This window comes from Capsicum annuum, chromosome 6, assembly GCF_002878395.1.
Source record: "Capsicum annuum cultivar UCD-10X-F1 chromosome 6, UCD10Xv1.1, whole genome shotgun sequence".
Classification (NCBI taxonomy): domain Eukaryota; kingdom Viridiplantae; phylum Streptophyta; class Magnoliopsida; order Solanales; family Solanaceae; genus Capsicum; species Capsicum annuum.
In genome coordinates this window covers 62,162,841-62,174,893 of record NC_061116.1, presented here as the reverse complement: position 1 = coordinate 62,174,893, position 12,053 = coordinate 62,162,841, and the positions used below count along the sequence as shown (strand labels likewise).

The 12,053-nt window shown below is 35.7% G+C and overlaps 1 pseudogene; it reads right to left on the bottom strand.

The window, feature by feature from the left end:
* Positions 1 to 6,836: 6,836 nt before the first annotated feature.
* LOC107875054 lies at positions 6,837 to 9,591 on the bottom strand (annotated as a pseudogene).
* Positions 9,592 to 12,053: the final 2,462 nt, after the last annotated feature.

Here is a 12,053-nt window from a genome sequence, read left to right as displayed (position 1 = left end):
TGATTTTTGTTAGTGCTGAACAGAAGCTTAGGGTCATCTCAGCAAATTAGTTACATTTTTGGGGTATATTAATGGTTCACTACCTTAGGCAGGAATATGACTTTGTGAAGAATTTCTTGGAATATTTGTTTTAGAAAAAGTTTCTCTCAGAATGTAGTCATCACAAATTTTCTTCCCAAGAAATAATGATAAAAGTTGTCCTCATTTTTGTTTTAGTGATTTTTCACATCACTATTATTCTTGTAGTATTCTACGTACTGCAGGATAGAAAGCCGTAAGAGAAAGCCTGTCTTTTTGGCATACTTGTGAAAGGAGAAATCTAATTCTTTAGAAAATGACATACATAGAAGTATTGTTTCAAATTCTATGGTCTGGATATTGGGGACAATCAATGATGGAAGTGCACTTCTACTGTTCTGCATGCTTTCTTCTAGTATATGGAATTGTGGCTATATCCTTTCTGTTGTCTACGTCCTGCTGAACTGGTGTTCTTTCTTATGCTGCAATTCCTAAAGGCGAAAAGGGCCAGGCCACATGTGAAGCTTGGTTTGCTCGTAGTGTATGCGAGTGAAGTGCAGGATTTAAAATGGCCTTGTAGGTTGTTTACTTTAACAACGGAGGTCGTTATATAGCTTTGTGGAACGACATTCTTTTGTGGGGGGTTTGACAATTATGTGTTTTGGTTTTTGTAAACCCAACATCATAAAATTGTTTTATTTTCATGCCTTTGGTACTTCATAACAATCTTTTGCTGTCTTTCAAAATATTATTGGGTCAGAAGTTGCTTTATAAAATGCATTAGAAGCCATATATATGTTAGTCTAAATGATTGATTCACATGTCATTTACTCTTTCATATTGAATTGTCAGATGCAAGTGTAATTACCAGGGATTAATCTCCACAACAGTTGATGGGAGCCTGTCTTAAAATTGCACACATGTTATAGTATTTTTCAATATCAAATGGATTTTAGCATGTTCAGTTCAGGTTAGCTCCAAAAAAGGCTACTTTATCTTCACGGCGTTTGGATTGTATGAGAAGTATTGTCCTTGTTTGCTGATACCTCGTCCTGCCCTAAGTTATTAAACTGTGACATATTTGGCTAATATAATTGTTAGAGTTGTGACCCGAATTATGTTGAGTGGGCCCTGAATGGACCTTTATGTTTTTCGGCCTATGACTTATTTGTATGCATGTATTATATAAGTGCATTTAGTGGGTTATTTTGTGCATTTAGAAAATTCAGTCTTCTCCACACTGTACTCTTTTCTCCATTATAGTGAAACCTTCCTCTGCCTCTGTATGTGGTTTTTCCCGCAAGGGTTTCCACGTAAATCTTGTGTGTGTTGTTCTTGTTTTCTTTTACTTGTGGCTTGCTTATTCTGTCTGAATCCTAATAAACTGGTATCAGAGCCTGTTCGATTGTTTTCTCGGGGATGACAACCATGAAGCATGATATTCCGTTGTTGGATCGCAACAACAGATTTTCGTTATGGCAGATTAAGATGTGGGTTATGCTCGCGCAGATAGATTTGGATGATGCTTTATTAGGGTTTGAGAAGATGCCCTCATCGTGGACGGACGAGGACAAATGATGTAAGGATCAAAAGGCTCTATCTCAGATCCACCTTCATTTATCCAATCAGATTCTACAGGATGTTTTGAAGGAGACCACAACCGCTGCGTTGTGGTTGAAACTGGAATCGTTGTGTATGGCGAAGATCCTAACAAGTAAGTTGCATCTCAAGCAACGACTTTATTCCTATCGCATGTCTGAGGGTGCGTCCTTGGATAATCACCTATCTGTATTTAAGAAAATCGTCTCTGATTTAGAGACTCTGGAGGTTAAGTACGATGAGGAAGATCTAGGGTTGATTTTGTTGTGTTCGCTGTCTGCATCATACATGACCTTTAGGGATACGATTTTATATAGTCGTGATACCCTGACGATTGATGAAGTCTATGATGCGTTGTTCTCTAAGGAGAAGATGAAGCATCTTGTGAATGGGTCGGAGAGTCAAGGGGATGGTCTCAGTGTTCGAGAAGGAAGGACTCGTGAGAGGAATTCTGGGGGTGATGATAGGAATAGGTCAAAATCTAGAAACAGAAACAAAACCTGTAATTACTGCACGAAGAAGGACCATATCAAATCCGAGTGTTGAAAGCTACAAAATAGAGAGAAAAGAAAAGATCCAAAACCGAAGAAAAACCAACCAGAGAAGTCCGGTGAAGCCAGTTTTGTGAAAGATGGCGTAGTGATAGAGAACTCTTGGTAGTTTCTGATGGTAACTCCAAACCCCGTGAGGATTGAATTCTTGATTCAGCTTGCACGTTTCATATGTGTCGTAATCGGGATTGGTTTACAACATATGAAACAGTCTCTAAAAGTACTGTGTTGATGGGAAATAACACACGTTGTAAAATAGCTGGTATTGAAACAATCAGGATCAAGATGTTTGATGGGATTGAGAGGACACTTGGTGATGTGCGGTATGTCCCAGACCTAAAGAGAAATCTTATTTCCTTGAGTACCCTTGATTCGAACGATTATAGGTACACTGGTGAAGGTGAAGTCCTGAAGGTTACTAAAGTTGCTCTTGTTGTGATGAAGGGACAGAGAAAGTCTGCATATTTGTATGTCCTGCAAGGCTCTACTGTTACAGGTGATGCAGCTGTTTCTACTTTCTTTCGATCAAAAAGTGATATTGCTAAACTTTGGCACATGTGCCTGGGGCATATGAGTGAAAACAGGATGGCTGAACTAAGCAGAAGAGGACTTCTTGACGGCAGAGTATTACCAAATTAGAGTTCTATGAGAACTGTATTTTCGGGAAGCAAAAAGAGTCAGATTTACTAAAGGCATCCGCTCAACTAAGGGCACACATGATTACATTCATTCTGATCTTTAGGGTCTTGCTAGAGTACCTTCTAGAGGAGGCGCCAATTACTTGTTGACTATTATTGATGACTATTCCATAAAATTTGGGTGTTCTTTCTGAAGCAAAAGAATAATGTGTTGCCTACTTTCAAGGAGTGGAAGACTATGACTGAAAAGCAGACAGAAAAGCAGGTAAAACGCCTTCAGACCGATAATGGTTTAGAGTTCTGTTCTAATGAATTTAGTGCTTTGTGCAAGTCAGAAGGAATTGTGAGGCACTTGACAGTTCGTCATACTCCGCAGCAGAATGGTGTGGCCGAATGAACGAATAGGACTATAATGGAGAAGGTCCATTATATGCTCTCTAATGCTGGTTTGCCCAAGTTTTTTTGGGCTGAAGCTGCTTCCACAACTTGCCTTCTTATTAACCGCTCTCCCCCAGTCGCGATTGATAAAAAGACTCCATAAGAGGCATGGTCTGATACTCCTGCTAGTTATTTTAATTTGAGGTTCTTTGGATGTCTTGCATATGCTCATGTTGATAATGGAAAATTGGAGCCTAGATCTGTCAAGTGCTTATTTATGGGTTATAAGCCTGGTGTTAAAGGTTATAAGCTTTGGTGTCCAGAAAGCAGAAAGGTTATAATTAGTAGAAATGTTGTGTTTGATGAAACTGCCATGCTTCGGGCTCCCTCCGAATCTAGTGCTTCGCTTCTGAATGAGCTTAGTGACATGAATCAACAACAGTCAAGCACCCACATTGAATTACAGATTGGAGCAGAGTCTACATCAGTGCCTACTTCTTAGCCCAGCCCGGAGATACAGAGTGATACTATTTCTTCTTCACCACCAGTGGTGCCACAATATTCTATTGCTAAAGACAGGCCTAGAAGAGATATTAGACCTCTTCAGAAGTAGGCTGAAGCTGATTTGGTTACTTATGTATTGAGTGTAGAAAAAGGTATTGATTTAGGTGAAGATCCTTCTTCTTACTCAGAGGCAGTTAGTTGTGATAATTCCGATCGATGGATGATTGCTATGCAAGAGGAGATAGAATCACTTCATAAGAATGATACGTAGGATCTGATGAGATTGCCTAAAGATAAGAAAGTTGTCTGTTGCAAGTGGATATTCAAAAAGAAAGAAGAAACATCGGGAGTTGAAGATGCTGGGTACAAAGCAAGACTAGCTGCTAAAGGTTATAGTCAGGTTCTAGGTATTGACTTTTCATAGATATGTTTTCTCCAGTTGTAAAGCATAGTTCGATCCGAGCATTACTTGGTATTGTGGCCATGCATAATCTTAAGTTTGAGCAGTTGGATGTCAAAAATGCATTCTTACATGGAGAATTTGAGGATTACATCTATATGCAGTAACCAGAGGACTTTGTAGTCTTAAGAAAGGAGAACTATTTATGCTTGCTAAAAAAGTCTTTTTATGGCTTAAAGCAATCGCCCAGACAATGGTATAAGAGGTTTGACTCTTTTATGACCTCTCATATGTTTCAGAGGAGCAGTTATGATAGTTGTGTCTACTTCAAGGAGGTGAGTGATGGTTCATTTATGTATCTTTTCTTGTATGTTGATGATATGTTGATTGCAGCAAAGGATATGAGAGAGATAATAAAAGTCAAAGCCCAGCTCAGTAAGGAGTTTGATACGAAGGATCTAGGAGCTTCAAAGAAGATTCTTGGCATGGAGATTCTGAGGGATAGAAAGAATTGTAAGTTATACTTAAGTCAGAAAAGATATATTGAAAAAGTACTTCACAGGTTCAATATGTAAAATTTCAATCCTGTTAGTACTCCATTGGCAACTCACTTCAAACTCTCGGCCACTTTATCTCCAAAGACAGATGATGAGCGTGACTATATGTCTCGAGTTTCATACTCTAGTGTTGTCGGGTCTCTTATGTATGCGATGGTGTATTCTCGACCAGATTTATCTTCTGTTGTCAGTGTAGTTAGCAGACACATGGCAAATCCTGGCAAAGAACATTGGAAAGCAATTCAGTGGATTTTCAGATACTTACATGGATCTGCTGATGTTTGTTTATAGTTTGGGCAAAATAGAGATGGAGTAATCGGGTATGTTGATTCTGATTTTGTAGAGATCATGATAAAAGGAGGTCCCTTACAGGCTATGTTTTCACCATTGGTGGTTGTGCTATAAGTTGGAAAGCTACCTTATAGACTACGGTTGCTTTGTCAACTGCTGAGGCAGAGTGCATGGCTATTACAGAGGCTTTCAAGGAAGCTATTTGGTTGAAGGGTCTGTTTGGTGAACTTAGTAAAGACTTACAGATTACTACGGTCTTTTGAGACAGTTAAAGTGATATCTTCCTTATGAAAGATCAGATGTTTTATGAGAGGACAAAGCACATCAATGTTCGGTATCATTTTGTGCGTGAAATTATTGCTCGTGGTGATATTGTGGTGAGCAAGATTAGTACTTATGATAATCCTGCTGATATAATGACCAAGACACTACCAAGTGCCAAGTTTGAGCATTGCTTGGACTTGGTTAGTGTTAGCTATTGAGATGTGCCCTTAGGGGGTTTTGTGGAAGAGGTGGAGAGTTTGTCTTGAAATGGATTTGAGTTCTGAATTAGAATTCGTGTCAAGGTGGAGATTGTTAGAGTTGTGACCCGAATTATGTTGAATGGGCCCTGAATAGACCTTTATGTTTTTGGGCCTAGATCTTCTTTGTATGCACGTATTATATAAGTGCATTTAGTGGGTTATTTTGTGTCTGTTTTCTCCACATTGTACTCTTTTTTCCATTATAGTGACACCCTCCTCTGTCTCTGCCCATGGTTTTTCCCGCAAGGGTTTCCACGTAAATCTTGTGTGTGTTGTTCTTGTTTTCTTTTACTTGTGGTTTGCTTATTCTGTCCGAATCCTAACAATAAGAAAGACATTTTCTCTCAACCTACCAAAAGAGACATTAGGGGTCTTCCTAACTGGGAATATTCAGTTAAATTTCTGAGACGTGGGAAAGTTTCGTGAAAGATAGTAGCGATCATTTCAAAAACTTGCGACTTTCTTAATGCCTTTGGCCACTCCTTTAGCCATTGGTAACACTTGACGTTTTAAAGTAGTGTTCTATTGATGATTCTTTGAGAGAGCAGTTGAGGGTTGTCATTTCCCCTATGTTTATTGTTGAACTTCTTTAGTGATGCAGGGAAGTTGTTGTTCCAAGATGGCTCTAACTAATTTTAGGAAGGTTGGCCTTGATTCTTCGTTTGGACCTTGGAAACGGAAATTTTCAAAAACTTACCTGTTGCCACCCAGAATCTACATCTTTATGTTTTGCAGGATATTGTCTTACATACACCTCCATAGTGTGCATAGTTTTTTTAGTCTTGAGTACGTTATCTTGACATTTTCTTGAATGATATACTTACCAACCCCAGAGTCGGACTTTAAACTCAATTTATTACCAACCTCAAAACATATTTTTCGTGAATGGCTTAACTAGTGTAAGTATGTCCCTTGGCCTTGGTCTGTAAAAAAGTATTTTTCTGGTCCTCTGATGATCGTTGGAATTGATAATGTAATTGATGGGTATACTCAAAGCTTAGTAGTTCGAAACCAGATATTAACAAGCGGCTCTATTTCAGGTAGGGAAAAGAAATACACGTTGAAACAAATAGCCGTACCCGTGGTATTCAGCAAGTTATTTGATGAGCCATCTTTTGTGATTTGGTATTGTTAGTGTTTGTTAGGAATTGATTCTGGCTTAAGTGGTAGCCTTGTTTGATTTTTTTATCTAGCTGATCCTACATTCGAAAAGGAAATAGCAAACAAAGAAAAAGTTTCATCATCGAAGTTATTACTTGAGCAATGTTACAATCCAATATTGAATGGGGAAAATACAGAAATTATCAACAAATTTTTTTGGCACACAAAATGTATATGTTCTGACCTTAAGGAGTCATATCCAGTTTTCTCCCTTTCAGAGTTGGGTATTTCAAAATGAAGATTTCATATCCTCATTTTAGGTTGATTTAAGCATTTCCACTTTTTCGTCCCTTTGACCAAAGGCTAATAACATCCAAATTGGGTATTGGATTATCACACAATTTTATGGCATTCACACTTCAAGATTAGTGGGCTTTGGTCTAGATGATCCTTGAGACCTCAATGCTTGAATTTTTTCGTTCACCTAGGTTACAACTAGCCTGGTAAAAAACAAACCTACAACCAAAGCTGCCCCCATCAATATTACAAAAACTGCATTCCAGTTCATAGCTGAAATGTAACCCGTTAGAAGTGGTCCAACAGCAGCACCAATTGAGCCAGTTCCATCAATAATAGCAGTGACAGTTGCAAGTGCTCGTGAATTGCCATTTAAAGAGCTGTGTGTTCCCAAGTCAGCTGAAACAGCTGTTGTTATCCATGCATAAGGGTTATTCACAAACACTCCAGTAATCAACATGAGGATGGTATTTATGGTCATGGTGATGTGTCCATAGCTTCGATATAGGGGATAACACAGTACACGAAGCTAGCAGCTGTTATAGCTCTGGCATCCAACTGATCAGAGATGTAACCTGCTAGGATTCCACCTACGACCCCTCTAAGTCAAACAATGTTGATAAGTTACCAGATTTCTCGTTGGACAAGTATCGTCCATCTATTGCTGCAATAACATTTAACGAACACAGAGGGTTGAGCTACACTTTTACATAACAGAATAAGAAAACAAGATTACATATCTAACATGACAAATATAGAACAGTTAGCATGCCTGTGTGGCTAATGTAGTAAGGCAGCCAATAAAGAAATGTGTAAGCTACCTACTTGGCAAAGAAAAGGCAAAGAGCAAATGGTGCAACCCTAGGGATCTTCCATGCTTCTATAAAACCCACAGCTGATTCCTCTTCTCTGTCTGATCTCAACAGAGGTTCATTTAGTTCCTCATCTTCTTTTCTGGGACATAACACTTCATCTCCATCTTTATTACCCCCAACAGATTCGGGATGAACTGGTAACAAAAGGAATACTATCATACCACTGAAAGCAATAAGGATACCAGGAACAACCATCGACCAACCCCATCCATATTTCAATAAGATTGAGGCGACTAATGACCCCGTAATGTTCCCAACAGAGGTGTGAGAATTCCAAATGCCCATTATAAGTCCCCTCTTTTAGTTTCAAAACCAATTCCCGACCACTGCAACTAGTCATAGCCATCCAGTGGATTGGAACAATCCAGCAACCATGTGAATGATCATAGTAATAGAAATTATGGACGTTTGCCCAATATCCAACTCCAAAGAGGGCTGTGAATAAACCAGTTCCCAACATTCCCGCTGTAAGAAAAACTCTCAAATCCATCCTATCGCTCACGTGCCCTGAGAAATACATTCCGATGGCATAAACAAATAGGAAAGCCACATCAAGGTCTCCGAGCATTGCTGTTCCATCAGGGCCATTAAATGGAAACCAACCATCTCTAAACAAATTTGAAGTACTATTTCCTTGCCACGGTAAATTGGGACCAATGCCAAGTGATTGGGGATCAAGTGCTTGTTTCACGAAGCTCGTAGTTTTTCTGTTAGCATGGTAACTTGTATATGCAAAAATTGTCACAATTAGAACAATGACTTGAGATGTCTTGAAAGATAGGCTTGACTTCTTTATGCCCTCTATCAATTGAATTCCTAAGGGCTTCTTGTTATCCTCCTTCATTGTTTGCTCTGGAGGTGACTCCACTAATGTATATTGCCCTCTTTTACACATCGATAAAACAGCCTGGGCAAAAGATGCACAAGTGACAAGACTAAATCCTTTAGATATAACCATTCATAAATAAGGAAATTACTCCCTCCATTCGCTTTTACTTCTCACTAATTTTCCACTTGAATTTGTTGGTGCATTTTAATATTAAAATTAAATTGCATAATAATTGATGGACATAAAGTGAAGAAAATGGTGTCATTATATTTTGATAACTCTTACACTTTAATTGTCCATTATCTACCACATTATTTTGTATTTTTAATCTTATGAGTTAGTGATAAGAATGTGATCATAAATTTCTTGTAACTCCTATCATTATTCTACCTCTTTATGTATTGTAACTCATATAAAATATGAAACCCCTAAAACATTCATCTTCCTTACTTAATATCCGCTACTCCCTCCTTTACTAGATGGAAGAATACTACACCTGTGTAAATGGTATTTTCTTCCTTGTGTTGAAGAACATATGAAAAGAGATGACTGGTAGTACATTATGAGTGACAAGAAAAAAGATGATAAGAGTAAATGTAGTAGTGAAAGAAAGAGTTGAAACAAAGAAAAATATTCTAAGTTTTAATTATATTCACTGTACAAAAAAGAAAGTAATTATATTAGTGAAAGAGAGAGTTGAGACAGAAAATATTTTTGAAGTCTTTAAATATTTTCGCTATAAAAAAAGAGTTTTATATGTTGAATGAAGGTTGTGGTGGAGCTTTGGGCTCTTCAACTAATCTAGAGTTACTTGAGTTTACATCATTGATGAACTGTTGTAGCTTGAAGGGGATAAGTTAAGAGATATACTGCTGGATCGGTGTAGATTATGCCGCAGTGAACTTGAATCACCTTAAAGAGAGCGAGATATTCGCGCCTCAACTGAGAAGAAGATTATCTTATTTTCTTCATTTTATTATTTCAACTGTAATTATTGTAATTTGTGGTATATTAGACCATCAAAATTTCTATTTTTACTTATCATCTTTGACATATCATGAGAAACAACTTATTTTTTCTATTTTACACTTAATATTAATTATTTTCTCTCCAAATTAATTTCAAGACATAATATAAACATCACTTAATAGGAGTACTATGATAAAATAGTCATGTTATTAATTTTTTTTTATGGATATATTAAATCAAAATATTATAAGTAAAAATGAATGGAAGGGAATATTATTTATGACATTTATTGCTGGAAACTATATGACACTCATTCTTGTTTCCTTCTTTTTCTGAAGTTGATAGCAAAAATATTCAAATAATTTCACTATTTCGTTTTAATTGACCCTTATTGACTTGGCACAGTCCTTAAGAGATTATTTAATAGAGGCTTATTTTACTAAAATAACCCTATTAATTATGCATTGAAAATATGAATTTGAGTAAATACAATTTGCTTAATCATTTAATGTTGAGGGTACTATTGGAAAAACATAATAAAGTTCTCTTGATTTCATCAAAGGGACAACTAAACTGAAACACATATTTTTAGAAAGAGGGCCAACTAAAACGAAATGGAGGGAGTAATAATTAGGTGATTTTGAAATCAGAGATAAATAAATATTTTTTTCGTTCACTTTTATTTGTCATTTTTTGACATGATACATTCATTAAGAAAACAATTATTGATATGATTATTTTACCATACTATCGCTTGTAGTTGATGTTTAGAGTAGTATGTCTTGAAATGATTTAGAGAATAAATAATTAATGTTAAGGGTAAAATAAAAATAAAAAATTCTTTTGTTGATATATCAAAAATAATAAGTAAAAATAAAAAATTTATTAGAAAAATAGTAACAAGGGGAGTATTCACATGGAACGAGGCTTAGTAGTCTACAAATGTAATTCCCGTGTGACATTAAATGATATTAGAAGTGGCAAATACTTTTTAGAATAAAACTAAGTTCATGCATTTACCAAAAAAAAAAAAAAAAACTAAGTTCATGCTATATCAAATTACAAATTGTAAAAAGAGCACGAGCGTCTAATTTGTGACTGAAAGCAAGTCTTGTTTTAACGATTAACAACAAAGTGAAGAAACTGGCAGAGAAAAAAATCCCGTTGAAACAAAGCAGAATTCCCATGCCTTCTTAATCTTTCTATGACATCCCAATGAGATATTTTTTTGTTTACGTTATAGCTGTCTCAATGTATGTGTCGTACTTTGAATTGGTATAAAATTTTTATAAATAAATTGTCTCAATTCATGTGTAATGATTTGAATTGATATAAATTTTTTAAAATAAATAAAGATTTTTGAAGTTTATGCTCTTAAAAATGCCATAATATTTGTGTAAGGATGGAACGGATAAAGTACTTTCTTTTCTAACCTGAAGATACTAGCGACTTCGATGCAAGGGAAAAAAACAGAGAGCAAATCGATAAACATAAAAAATGGAAAACCAGAAGATTAGGACTGCTCTTTGCAAATTAAGCCATCCTCCTCACCATTCACCAAAACACAGAAAAGAACTAACTCACGTGAAAGCTCAAAAGATGAATGATAAAGTAACAATATGAAGACAAATTAAAAACATAATTCAACTATATGAGAAATTGATGTAAAGATATTACGCATATATGAAAGAATTTTAGAAGCCCACCTTATCTTTCTGATCAATTCAACTAGTTAAAGGTGTCTTCCTCTACAACATAAAACTCTGAGTATCTGTTTACAAACTCAGTTGCTTAATCCACTTTTTTTAAAAAAAGACCAGGCATTGAAGCTTTTAGTAAAGCAGAGTGGGGGAAGGAAGTTGGCTATATATAAAGGGAGTGATGACACGTCTGAATCTATATTTTATTAATTATCACTCTTTTTATTCACCATTAACTTCAACTTTTACCGATTTATGAGGAGACAATTAAATGGGATGAAAATTTTTATTTAATTTCATGATCATTTCATTTACACGCATATTAAGAACTATAAATAAAAAAATTAATTTTATTAATTTATCTCTTAAATTTTTTAAAATTTTATAAATAAATATAAACACTTTTTAAAAAAGTAATTGAAAGGGTGATTAAAAAATTTAGTTAATAAACAATTAATATAAAATAATTATTTTTAATAAAATGGTCTATTAGTATAAGAAGAAGGAATAATTTAACTTAATTAGTTGGCTATCTGGATTTTTATTTTATCCGTGAGAGTTTGGACTTTCAGTATTGTGATCTCCAATCCCTTTCTTTTTTTTTCCCCTTTAAAGCAATTGAATGCCTCTCTTCTAAACTTATCACTCTCTCGTCTAAATTACTCGTCCTAACTTGAGATGACACATTGATTAAGAAAAATAATTAATAACATACTTAATTTACTACAGTACCCTTATTAAATGATGTTTACGATTTAATTTGAAGAAAAAGTAATTAATGAAACAGGTAAAACATGGAAAAAAATTTATCTTGTCTTGATT